Raw genomic sequence first — 11,319 nt, forward strand, 5'->3', positions numbered from 1 at the left:
CCCCCCCCCCCCTCTCTCTCTCTCTCTCTCTCTCTCTCTCTCTCTCTCTCTCTCTCTCTCTATCTCTACGTCTACCTCCGTTACTTTTAATTCCGCGACAAGCGTTACGAGCGTGCGCGCGTGGTTCCCGGTTCCCCGTCGTTGGTTACCACCCAACTCCACGCGATACCAACTTGCTCCTAATCCCCATCCCCTACCCTACCCCCAGCTGTCCAATACACCGCTTTATGTCCTTCTCCCACGCAGACGATTGCCCCGTCTGCTCGCTCGAACCCCTCCCTCCCGTGCTCTCAAACTCTCTCGTAGGCTGCTGGCAAACCCGGGCCAAAACACACACTTGGTTGGCCTCTTCGTGCTTGTGTTGAAATTCCGCTAAGAGCTTGAAATTTCCATTTGGATAATTCACGCGCCAGTCATTTCGATCGATTAATGAATAATAAACGGTGACTATTAATGCACGTTGCGACTAAGAATAATGATTGCGAGAGTGAGAGTGAGGTAGCGAGAGAGAGAGAGAGAGAGAGAGAGCGTGTGAGAGGGGATCCCCGAAGATTCCCTATTATCGGAAAATATCAAATCGAGTAGAATTCCATCGGACCCCCTCATCTTTGACACCAATTGTAATAATTGGCTCGCGCAGAGTTACCGTTTTCGACTCTCAGGTGGCGCCAAGTTATGCCGCGCCTCTCTTCGTTTACCTTCCTCCACTCGTCGCTTCTCCTATTCTCTCTCACTCTCTCTCTCTCTCTCTCTCTCTCTCTAATCTTCTTTTTTTATCCGTAAGCATTGCTCGCTCTCTCGTCGCATGGCGAACGACGATACCACAATGAAAATATTTATACCTAAGCGTGGCTCCGTTAACATATAAATTGGCATAGACGACAGAAGGCCTGCGGTTGAAAAAAAAAAAGTATAACGTTCAAATGTGCGCCTGTGCATACCGATGTACGTTTAAATATTTATTTTCATTCGTTATCATTACGATACGATTGTAAGCTTCCGAGTCGATACAAATATGCGCGCCTTCCTCATGATTCATCATCGCCTCGTATGATTTATATTTACGTGCTCGTCGATATTGCTGAACATTTTATTCCCCTTATATATTATAAAAATTGTATATTCAAGCACGATTCATCGTTTGTTACGCGTTTTTTTTTTCTCTCGTTTTTCTTCCCTTTCTCTTTTTAACGTGAATTAAAAAACAAATGCAAAAAACACTTCATTAATAATTTCCATCCTAATTTTATAGCGGTAAGATTGTTAATTTACTTATTCCATTCTATAGAAAAGAATGATGATTTAATGAATTGGTTCGTTATGGGCGGGGCGAGGGGGGAGGGGGGGAGAGAAAAAAAAACTAGGAATTAGAATTATTATATGTTCTCGGCGTATTTCTTATAATACTTTCGTGATGAAAATAGAACCGATTTACATTCTTGATGAAAATATATAATTAACTTGCAATATCTTCATAACGGAATATGTCTTCGCTAGTTTAATACGATATATAATAATAAATCATTTGAAAAACGCTAATAATCAATTGAATTTCATCTCTATGATAGTGTAATAAGTTGTGAATAATCGTATGTTAAAAGGCTCGAAAATCGAAAAATTATTATTATCAAAGAAATTTTTTCTTCTCATAGAATGATATATCAAATTTTCTTACAAATAATTTACATAAGGAAGACAATTATTTGTAAATAAGCTTAAAAATCTATAATAATAGATTAATCGATCATACGCTTGTACCCATTTACAAGAAATACATTTAAAAAATATTTTTTACATTATTATACCAAACCTAAAATGCAATAAGATATTTACATTTATTAAAGATTACATCCTTTGTTATATAGACTTAAATAAACAAACACACGCACAAACACATATGACAAAAATTGATCACATATATAATTAAAATTTGCCAAAGCTAAATAATAATTACGGTAACTATTAAATTCTGCGAATTAGTAATTTCAATTAAAAGGAGAAATCAAATAGGATTAGGAAAGATTTTATAATTTTGTCGCCAAAAAAAAAAAAAAAATCATATATGGCAGATTAAAATTAAATTATTTGGGAAAATTGCTTCATTTAATTTTTACTTCATTTAATTTTCTTAAAATATGTTTAATTTGTATTTTGTATTCCATGCTTATCTTATATAGTTTTCGTTTTCTTTTGCTTTTGTTACTTCATATACATTTGATGATGTTTTTATATAGGATGAAAATTATTAGAATATAAAAATTAATACAGGCTTAGCCTCGATAATGGATTAAATGTATAAAAGAACAAATAAATTCATAGGTATTAAGATCAAAGACAATAATTATAATATTATTTAATTTAAAATTATATTTCTTCATTTATTATAATTGCCTTTAAAGGAATATGCAATGAAATGATAAAGATAATTATTATGTTTCCGATAGTCCCTTTGATATTGAAAAATTAAGAATATCGTGTAAATAATAATAATAATAATAATAATAACAATAATAATAATAATAATAATAATAATAATTAATGAATATATTTAAATATTATATTTATATTTTCTATTCATTGATAATAATAATAATAATTAATGAATATATTTAAATATTATATTTATATTTTCTATTTATATTTATCTTTATTTATATGTTGAATATGTGTAGAATAATTATTAAGATTTACATTATCTTTTAATTAGAATATTGGCTCATAACAATGAGCAATTTTAATATTATTCACATTAAAAATATTTACAATGAAAATATTTGTATTTCTAATAATAGTTTACTCATCTATAAATGTATAAAATAATATCTAAAAATATTTCAATAGTATATTTCGCTTTCCTACAATACTGTATATGTGAATATTTATAATTTCCATACTAAATTTTGTTTGGTAATGTAAGCGAGAAAAATATATAATTGAATATACATGGAATTTTGAAAGATTCATCAACAAAATTCAATAATAAGTTATTTTAAAATTCTAAATTTATTTAAAATCATAATATTTCGAGATTTTTCTAAGTGTATAAATGGCATTTTTACACACAATGAATTAAATAACATTAATTTATTTACATTGCATGTTAAAAGAAATATATTAAAATTTACTTTACTTTCGAAATATTAATAATAATACTTTGTTGAAAATGAACGTAAATATATGAGATGATAAAATATTAATAGAATTATTTGGGCATATTATTGAAATTATTAGATGATAAAGAAATATTTCGTTCAACTATTGGATTTACACGCGACTTAAGTTGTTTAACAAATTACCAGTTCGCTTGAAATAAGATTCTATCATCTTATCATAGTGATATTCAAAATATAACGCCATCGAATTTAATTTGAAATTTGGCAACTCGGTAGTATTTTTATAATAATACTAAAAAATATAAAATATTATTCATTAAAATTATATCATATTTTTTAATATTTTTCAAGGATATGCAATATCCAGTTTATGATGGTATATAATTTTTTATCTAACAATAAAGATTAAGTAAAGAAAAAGCAAATACGTGAACGTTTGAAATGTGAATTTCTTATTAACTTTGGAACGAAATTTTAATAACAATGATAAGTTGGCTTAATCCTAAAGCGATATTTTTAATTAGCAGATATGCACTACATGTAAAAATGTTTACATTAAATGAGCAATAAATGATAATTAATGATAATATTAAAATAAATAATGATAATTAAATTTTTTCTTATCAATTCGAAAAATTCTATTACACTAACTATACTAAAAACAAGAGAAAATATCACGGTACAAGTAAACATTAATTTACTTGTATAATTTTTTATATGCTTATTGTACTACATTATTTTTGTAATTATTTTCGGGGAGAAAGTTACGATATAATAATTTGTTACATTACATGAAGGGAAATGAAAGTAGAGCGTAAAATTATTCTGCATTTTGTCTTGTACGCTAGTGGTTAATAGATCGAGATTATATCAAATAATTTTCCAGTTTATTTATTATGTAGTTTTGTTAAGTTTTACGATTTTACGATTTAAATTTCGTATTGGCGAAAATTGTTTAATGTAACACGTAACTATTAAATATAATTTTGTTTAAACAATTATACTCTCAAATCAATATGGTAATACAATATTGAAAAATTGATCTTTTAATATTTTTCTTATCGTACAACAACATTATTTTCTATTTGATTTTACATTTATGGTTATTAATTCTATTTATAATTACACATATATTCTTTTATTTTGGGTTTTAGAGTATCGATATATTTTATGCAATTTACAAAAAAAAAAAAAAAAAAAAAAAAAAAAAAATTTTAAAACTATTTATTTCACATAAATTACAATAGATTACTTCATCGAGAGAGAGAGAGAGAGGAGGAGGAGGAGATTGATCGATTGATTGTCATTCCAAATTGCATTTTATGTTAGTTAAAGAGTATAATGATTCTACGTCTATACGTTTCTCGTGCAAATTGCTTTAATAATTTTGCTGATGGTTAAATTGTCGCTCTTCGTCAATGTTATGTAAGAAGCTTCGAAATCATAAATCATCATTGATTAATGATTGACATAGAGCGTTCGATGTCGACCAAGTTTCGCCTTTTATACTTTCTACATCTTACTGCACAATCTTTTTTAGCAATCTGGAACTTAGGAAGTCGATATCACTCTTGCGCAGCCAGCCATAGATCCTTGTTAAGAAAGATTAACTTCTTTTTAACTTGGCATTTTCTGGACATCTCGTTCGTTTTCGGTACAACAACAACACGAGCTGTAAGAGATTGAGAGGAATGATATTAGTGTTGTAGATTTCTTGAAAAGTAGAACTTATCGATGATTCCAAATATAAAATATTTTACGTTGATCAAACGATGTAACGTGTGCAATTTCTGAAAAAATTATCGCGGAAGTTAAATGAAATCTAGCCAACTACTGAGGCATTCGACTAAAATCGTAATCTATGCATATAAGTATTTTATTAGCGTCGAAAATTATGCAAAGTGATTAACGATAGGATAAATTAATTATTAGACATAATTTTTTATTAATAACGTATTTCTTTCTATTTATTTATTTATTTATTTATTTTGTTTACTATAGAATGATAAGCTTATTGTTCAATGAGAAACTATGTTTCTTTTGTTAAATCTTTATAATCACTATTTGTAACCATTCTCGTAATTCTATGTTGTATTTAGAAATTACTATACTTACTTTGACGCTCTTAAAATAAATAAAAGTTAAAAACAAACATATAGGAATCTTCTAATTTCATCTATGTTTGAAATAAGTATAAAGCAAGATTTTGAAATTTTACAAGTATTCGGTTACAATATATAAATTTTTTTTTTTAATTAAACTCTGTTTTATATCTGAAAATTTATTTTATCTTCAATAGTTAAATCGTAAAAATTAATAAAAAGTATAAAATTTTATTAATAAACAGAGACAGAGGAGAGAGAGAGAGAGAGAGAGAGAGAGAGAGTATCAGATCTCTGATTTATTTTGGTTAAAATACAACAAATTTTTATCGTTCGCCTTATAATATAAGGAATAAGAAATTTTAATAACAGATGAAAATTGTAAGCAGCACTATATAAGTATTATACAAAAATAAAATAATTGTATTAATAATTGTAATTATAATCAATCAATTTATATCTTCTGATCATTCTAATCGAAATTTTGATTCTAAAAATATATATGAATTTATAATTTTCATTCGCAATAACTAGATGTGAAAACAAGAAAAATTACATACGTATAAACTAGAATATATATATATATATATATATATATATATATATATATATAATAAAAGTTTTGATTCATCTTGAAAATGTTAATAAAGCATGTAATGTACAGTTTCCAGGTTCTCGTAATCATGCATCAAATAAATGATGTTTGAAAATTTATATTTAATTGAATTTATTTATTAAACTTATACGTAATTCATTTATCACTTGTATATTCAAACATTGCTAGCAGGAGTTGAGAGAAAATAGTTTCTCTACCAATTATAAAGCAAAAAATATTTATTAAAAACTATGTTGAGTTAAGTGTAATTAAGAAAAAAATCCAAATATAATTCAATATAAATATTTGACATAAACTAAAGCATTGAGATTTTTCAATTAATTGATATTAAACGATTTAGGAATCTAGGACTTAAAAAAACATAAACTTGATCTTTTTAAATAGTTGCATATTTATTTAGTATCATTGTGAACGCGATGGGCTTCGTAAAATAAAAAAAATTAATTTATCATCGAAACAGGTCCTTTTTCCGTAAATGCATGGCTAAGTGTTGAAAAGTCGACTCATAACATCACTAGATATCCTTGTTAAATCGTGTCACGCTCTCATTATTTTCGAGCAATAATAATTAATTATATAACAAACAGTAATACAAAAATAATAATGTGCCCTTACTTGGTTCGTCGTAGATAATTATTAATTCAATTCCAAGTGACGTAGAAAGAAATTTATCATATATAATCGTACATAACAAAGCCTATTTTAAATAAATTAATAATATTGTTTTACTAATAATTTGTTTCATATCTTCATTGTAATGCCGATAATAAAAGAATAATAAATACTCAAACTGCTTATTCTAAATAATGAAAAGCGATAAGATACTTAAAAGACAAAGCAATAGAAATATTAATTCAATACGAATATTGAATTTAATAGATTGGCATTGCCAAAATTCATGCAGATACACATTTTCCCTTACTCCTTCGTTCTTGTTTATTAATTTTGATTTTGATTTTAATACTTATTAGTGATTTAAATATTGCTTTGCGTATGATAAGTAAAGGAATTTATTGACTTAAGAGTTAGGAAAATATCGATAAAACGTAACTAAAAGAGAATGAAATGTCTATGTTTAGATATGTGAGGCCATTCATAATTATCAATCGTCTTTCCATTTAGGCCATTTCGTGTCACTTCCGCTGCTTTCTCTGGATTACCAATGGAATAATTGTCCGCGATGCGAAACTCGCAAACTCGTCGAACAACCTATCGTAAGTCACGCGTACTTTCTTATCTCCCCGCGTGCAACGACGATAATTTCCGATTGAGGTTGCAAAACCAGCCTTCGCTCAATTTCTCATCCTATAATGTACATAAACGCGTTGATAGAAAGCAAACGATGACGTAGCTTCACCTTATACTTTTATATTTCATTTGGCATTAATCGTGCATTTTTTACATTAATTTACGCCCCAACCGTGCGCCAAAAGCATCGAATGCATTTGCAAATAATGCAATAATCATTAATTTGCCATTAATTAAATATAATGCGTGTCAGTAGTTCGAATTAAAGAGACAATGATGAGTCGTATTAAGGGATATGAATAGAATTTTAGATAAGATATCTAATGAACTTATTGAAATTAATACAGCTCTTATGACATACGCGCACACAAATGAGCCTCGAGCGCCAATGCATGCAATCACTAGGTATATCTACAGCGAGGTCACAAAAATCAAATTTGGTCGCATATATCGTGTTATTTACAGCCTTTATAGCGCGCGTGAAAAATAGTATGAAACGTTAATATGAAGAACATGATTTCACGATTAGTTATTATAACGTACGTTCTTTTTGTTGTTCTTTGATGCATGATCGGAGATAGCCTTTTGTTCAATCAAAATATAATCATCTGCTTTAGATTTTATATTTTATGAGGTCATGGGAAACGATGGATGTCCCCCCCCTCCCCCCCCACACACACACATCCCCGAGCAATTGGTTATTTATTCATTAGGCTGGTATTATAAACGTAACTCTTAATTAATTTTAATAATGTTAATAAAGGTGAATGTCAACGATGCGGCTTTAATTATTAATATGTTTATAGAATTACCACAGTCTAATGGAGCAATTAATTAAGTAATTAATTTGCCAAATAAAAATGATTAGAGTACCTAGTTCAGTCGAGAACTTAAGAAATAAGGATTTATTACACCCCTGCTCAAGTTATTCAATTAAATAGGAATAGTTTTAAAATAACCGTATGATATTAATAATCATAAGCGTAAGATGCACTTTAGACTATCTTTACTGAAAGTATCAATTTTCTCGGTGTCGTGTAAATCATAAACTGTATCTATTAACTTCTCGATTGTCTCAACTGTCTCAACTGCATTACGCTGAATTGATAGCGAATAAAAATGTCTAGCTCAAGTCTAAATTTGTTCAATTTTATTAAAGCAATGCAATCTACTGATTTATTTATAGAAATATTTTATTATTTATAAATTATTTATAAATCCAAGCTATTTGTGGAATTGTTACGACGCAATAATATAATAACTACATTACTTCTGTGGATGAGATTGTCGCTGTAGATTCGCAGCACTGGACAAACAATAAAATAACACTTAATACAATTTATTATTTCAATGTAGGAAAAAATATATATAAAAAAAAAAAAAAAAAAAAAAAAAAAAAAAAAAAAAAAAAGAAGAAAAAAGAATCATAATAATGGTTGGAAACTGTTGAAAAGAATGTGAACGAAGCGAATCCGAGTTAAGATGACCTAATGTTTGTTATTGTTAAACGTCACATAAGTATTTCATCGAATTTTCCATATTTTTAATTTATCAATTATTCGGTGTATCGACATTGCTATGATTGGGAAATTTAGCTGATTGCTCCCGTTTGCCGAAAAGATATATTTCGCAATCGGTTCATCGCAATCTGACGATTTTATTACGATTTTTATATCTCCTTAAGTGCGCTACGTCTTTTCAAAATTAACCTTCTCCGCTGGTTGTTCGGCGCTTAGTTCACAAGCATTTTTATTCATTTAAAGACTATACGTAAAAACATTTGACGGATATATATATATATATATATATATATATATATAGAGAGAGAGAGAGAGAGAGAAATATAATGCGGCAATATAAATCCAATCAAATGAAATATGCAATGTACATTACGTAGATTTAGACTAAATCGTTAGGAATTAACACCATCATTGTCAACGGATGCTGCGCAACCGCGGATCAACAAAATAGTGATCGTCTAAGCTGTATGACAAATAAATTGCAAAATGCATTACCATCGTAAGTTACAAGTTGTAAATTTGGCGAATAATCGTTGCACGTGGTCAACCTGGCAAGAATTACTTTTGAACGAGAGCCAATTCCCACCAGCCAAATTCTCGTATTGAGGTCAAATTATCAACGGTCTTGAAGCACTTGTTCATTGTTTTCTATTAGAATAATAGATTAATTTCTATATTAAAAGCATACATACAATACATATTACGTAATACATTATACCTAAATATTTTGTGCTTATTTCATTTCGTTCCATTTTTAATTATAATTGCTAATAATATTTATAATAGTTAGGTATAATGCTCGGTCATCTTGAGTCTATAATAAAAAGTTATAATTTTAAATATCATTACTTTCTTTTCAATTTATCAGCTTCGCGTTAGTCAATTATAATCATTATTACTGAGACTTTTAATTTAATGTTTATATTTCTAAAGCTAACACAGTTTTTTTTTATGTCGGCTCTAGTATTATGTAATAGTAAATAAAGCTAATTAGTTTTATTATCCCATTTGGCCTAATGTCAAACAATAAGACAATATTGATAAATGATATTCGGAGCAAAACATATATATCAGTTGAAAATGTACAAGAACGTAGATTATTAGACGATATAATTGTTGTAGTATAAGTAAATAAATGGCCTGTAAACTTTAAGTAGCAATTTAATTATAAAAATAAAAGAGTGATATTTTAATCTTTTAAATTTCGGTAATATGAAGTTATTTACACGAGATGTCACTATTTTAATTAAAAATGAAAAGATATTTTAAAATAATAAATGAATAATAATTTTAATAAAAGCAGATATTTTGTGAATAATTATTTTATCTAATGTGCATATTAAGTATCTTCGAGGGCTCTGTTAGGAAAACAACATCTAGTTAACTTAAAAATTTATCAATTAGCAAAAATTCATTTGATTTAAGTCTAAAAGATAGATTGGACAAAAATGAAAATTTAAGTTTCAATAAAACATTTTTACTTCTAGTTATCTATCACTTTTTTCTATTCGTTATTTAATAAACAGAGTAAAAGAATTTGCTGTCTATAAATGCAATAATTTGATTATTTAACGAAAAACATAGATAAATTTAATTTTGGGATTTATATTTTTTATAATAATATTTACTTTATTTTGTTTAATATTGTCGAAGTATGCACTAAGCCATTGACTCCTCGATATTCTAAGATTTATAAAACGCGTAAAGGTTATTTTAAAGATATTTAGATAGACGGAAAAAGAAGGAATAAAATTACAAAAATATAAAATTTCACGGTTTTATTTAAAATGAAGAAAGCTTAAAATAAATTTATTTTTAGCAAGATTTTAAATTATTATTTAGAAACTAGAACATTATATTAATATTTTGAAATTGATATAAACAAAATTAAAGGAAAAATTTTGTTACGATGCAATTACAAGTATTTCAAAACATTCGTAAAATGAAAATTATTTATTTAATAGGATTAATAAGTTAGAATAAATATTGAAATGCGAATATATAAATTTATAATTTGATCATTATCGATGACATTATATGTGAAAGCGATAAATTTCCAAAAAAATGTCTTTTAATTGTTTTAAATAAATTATTAACGATATATTATCGATAGGCTATAAGAAGATGTATGAAAAATATTAAAAATCGATGTCGATATATATGATTCGTAAGTGAGTTTTAAAGATCGATAATGTTGCACGCAAATAATAATTTTAATAAATCGAATGAATTACTCGCAGAAAACATTGATTTTAATCGAATTAAATATAAAAGATTATAAAAGTATTATCGATCTATTCTTTGGTCTATTAAAAAAAAAAAAAATTATTTTCGATAATGTCTCCCTTGCTCTTTACGTCAGCTAAATTAAAATTGTGAAATAAATAGATACAAACTTAATGTGACTCGTTTATTTAATTATTCATGCATAAACTTCATATAATTAGATAATTGTCTTATTATTGAAGTAGTTTTTATTAAATATTCATTCGTATTATTTAATAAATGAAAAACTCACCGAACCAAATACAATATAAAATAATAGCAAATAATTTATAGTATATATAAATTCTAAATGAATAAACAAATAAATCGAATTTGTCTGAAATTTTTTTTAAATACAATTCACTTATGTTTTATTATAAATTGCAATTGTTTAAATAGAGAACCGTGAGACTAGACATACATACAATGATGCAAAACAAAAATAATAAACACAA

The sequence above is a fragment of the Ceratosolen solmsi genome, unplaced genomic scaffold, assembly GCF_000503995.2.
Source record: "Ceratosolen solmsi marchali unplaced genomic scaffold, CerSol_1.0 scaffold1, whole genome shotgun sequence".
NCBI classification, from domain to species: domain Eukaryota; kingdom Metazoa; phylum Arthropoda; class Insecta; order Hymenoptera; family Agaonidae; genus Ceratosolen; species Ceratosolen solmsi.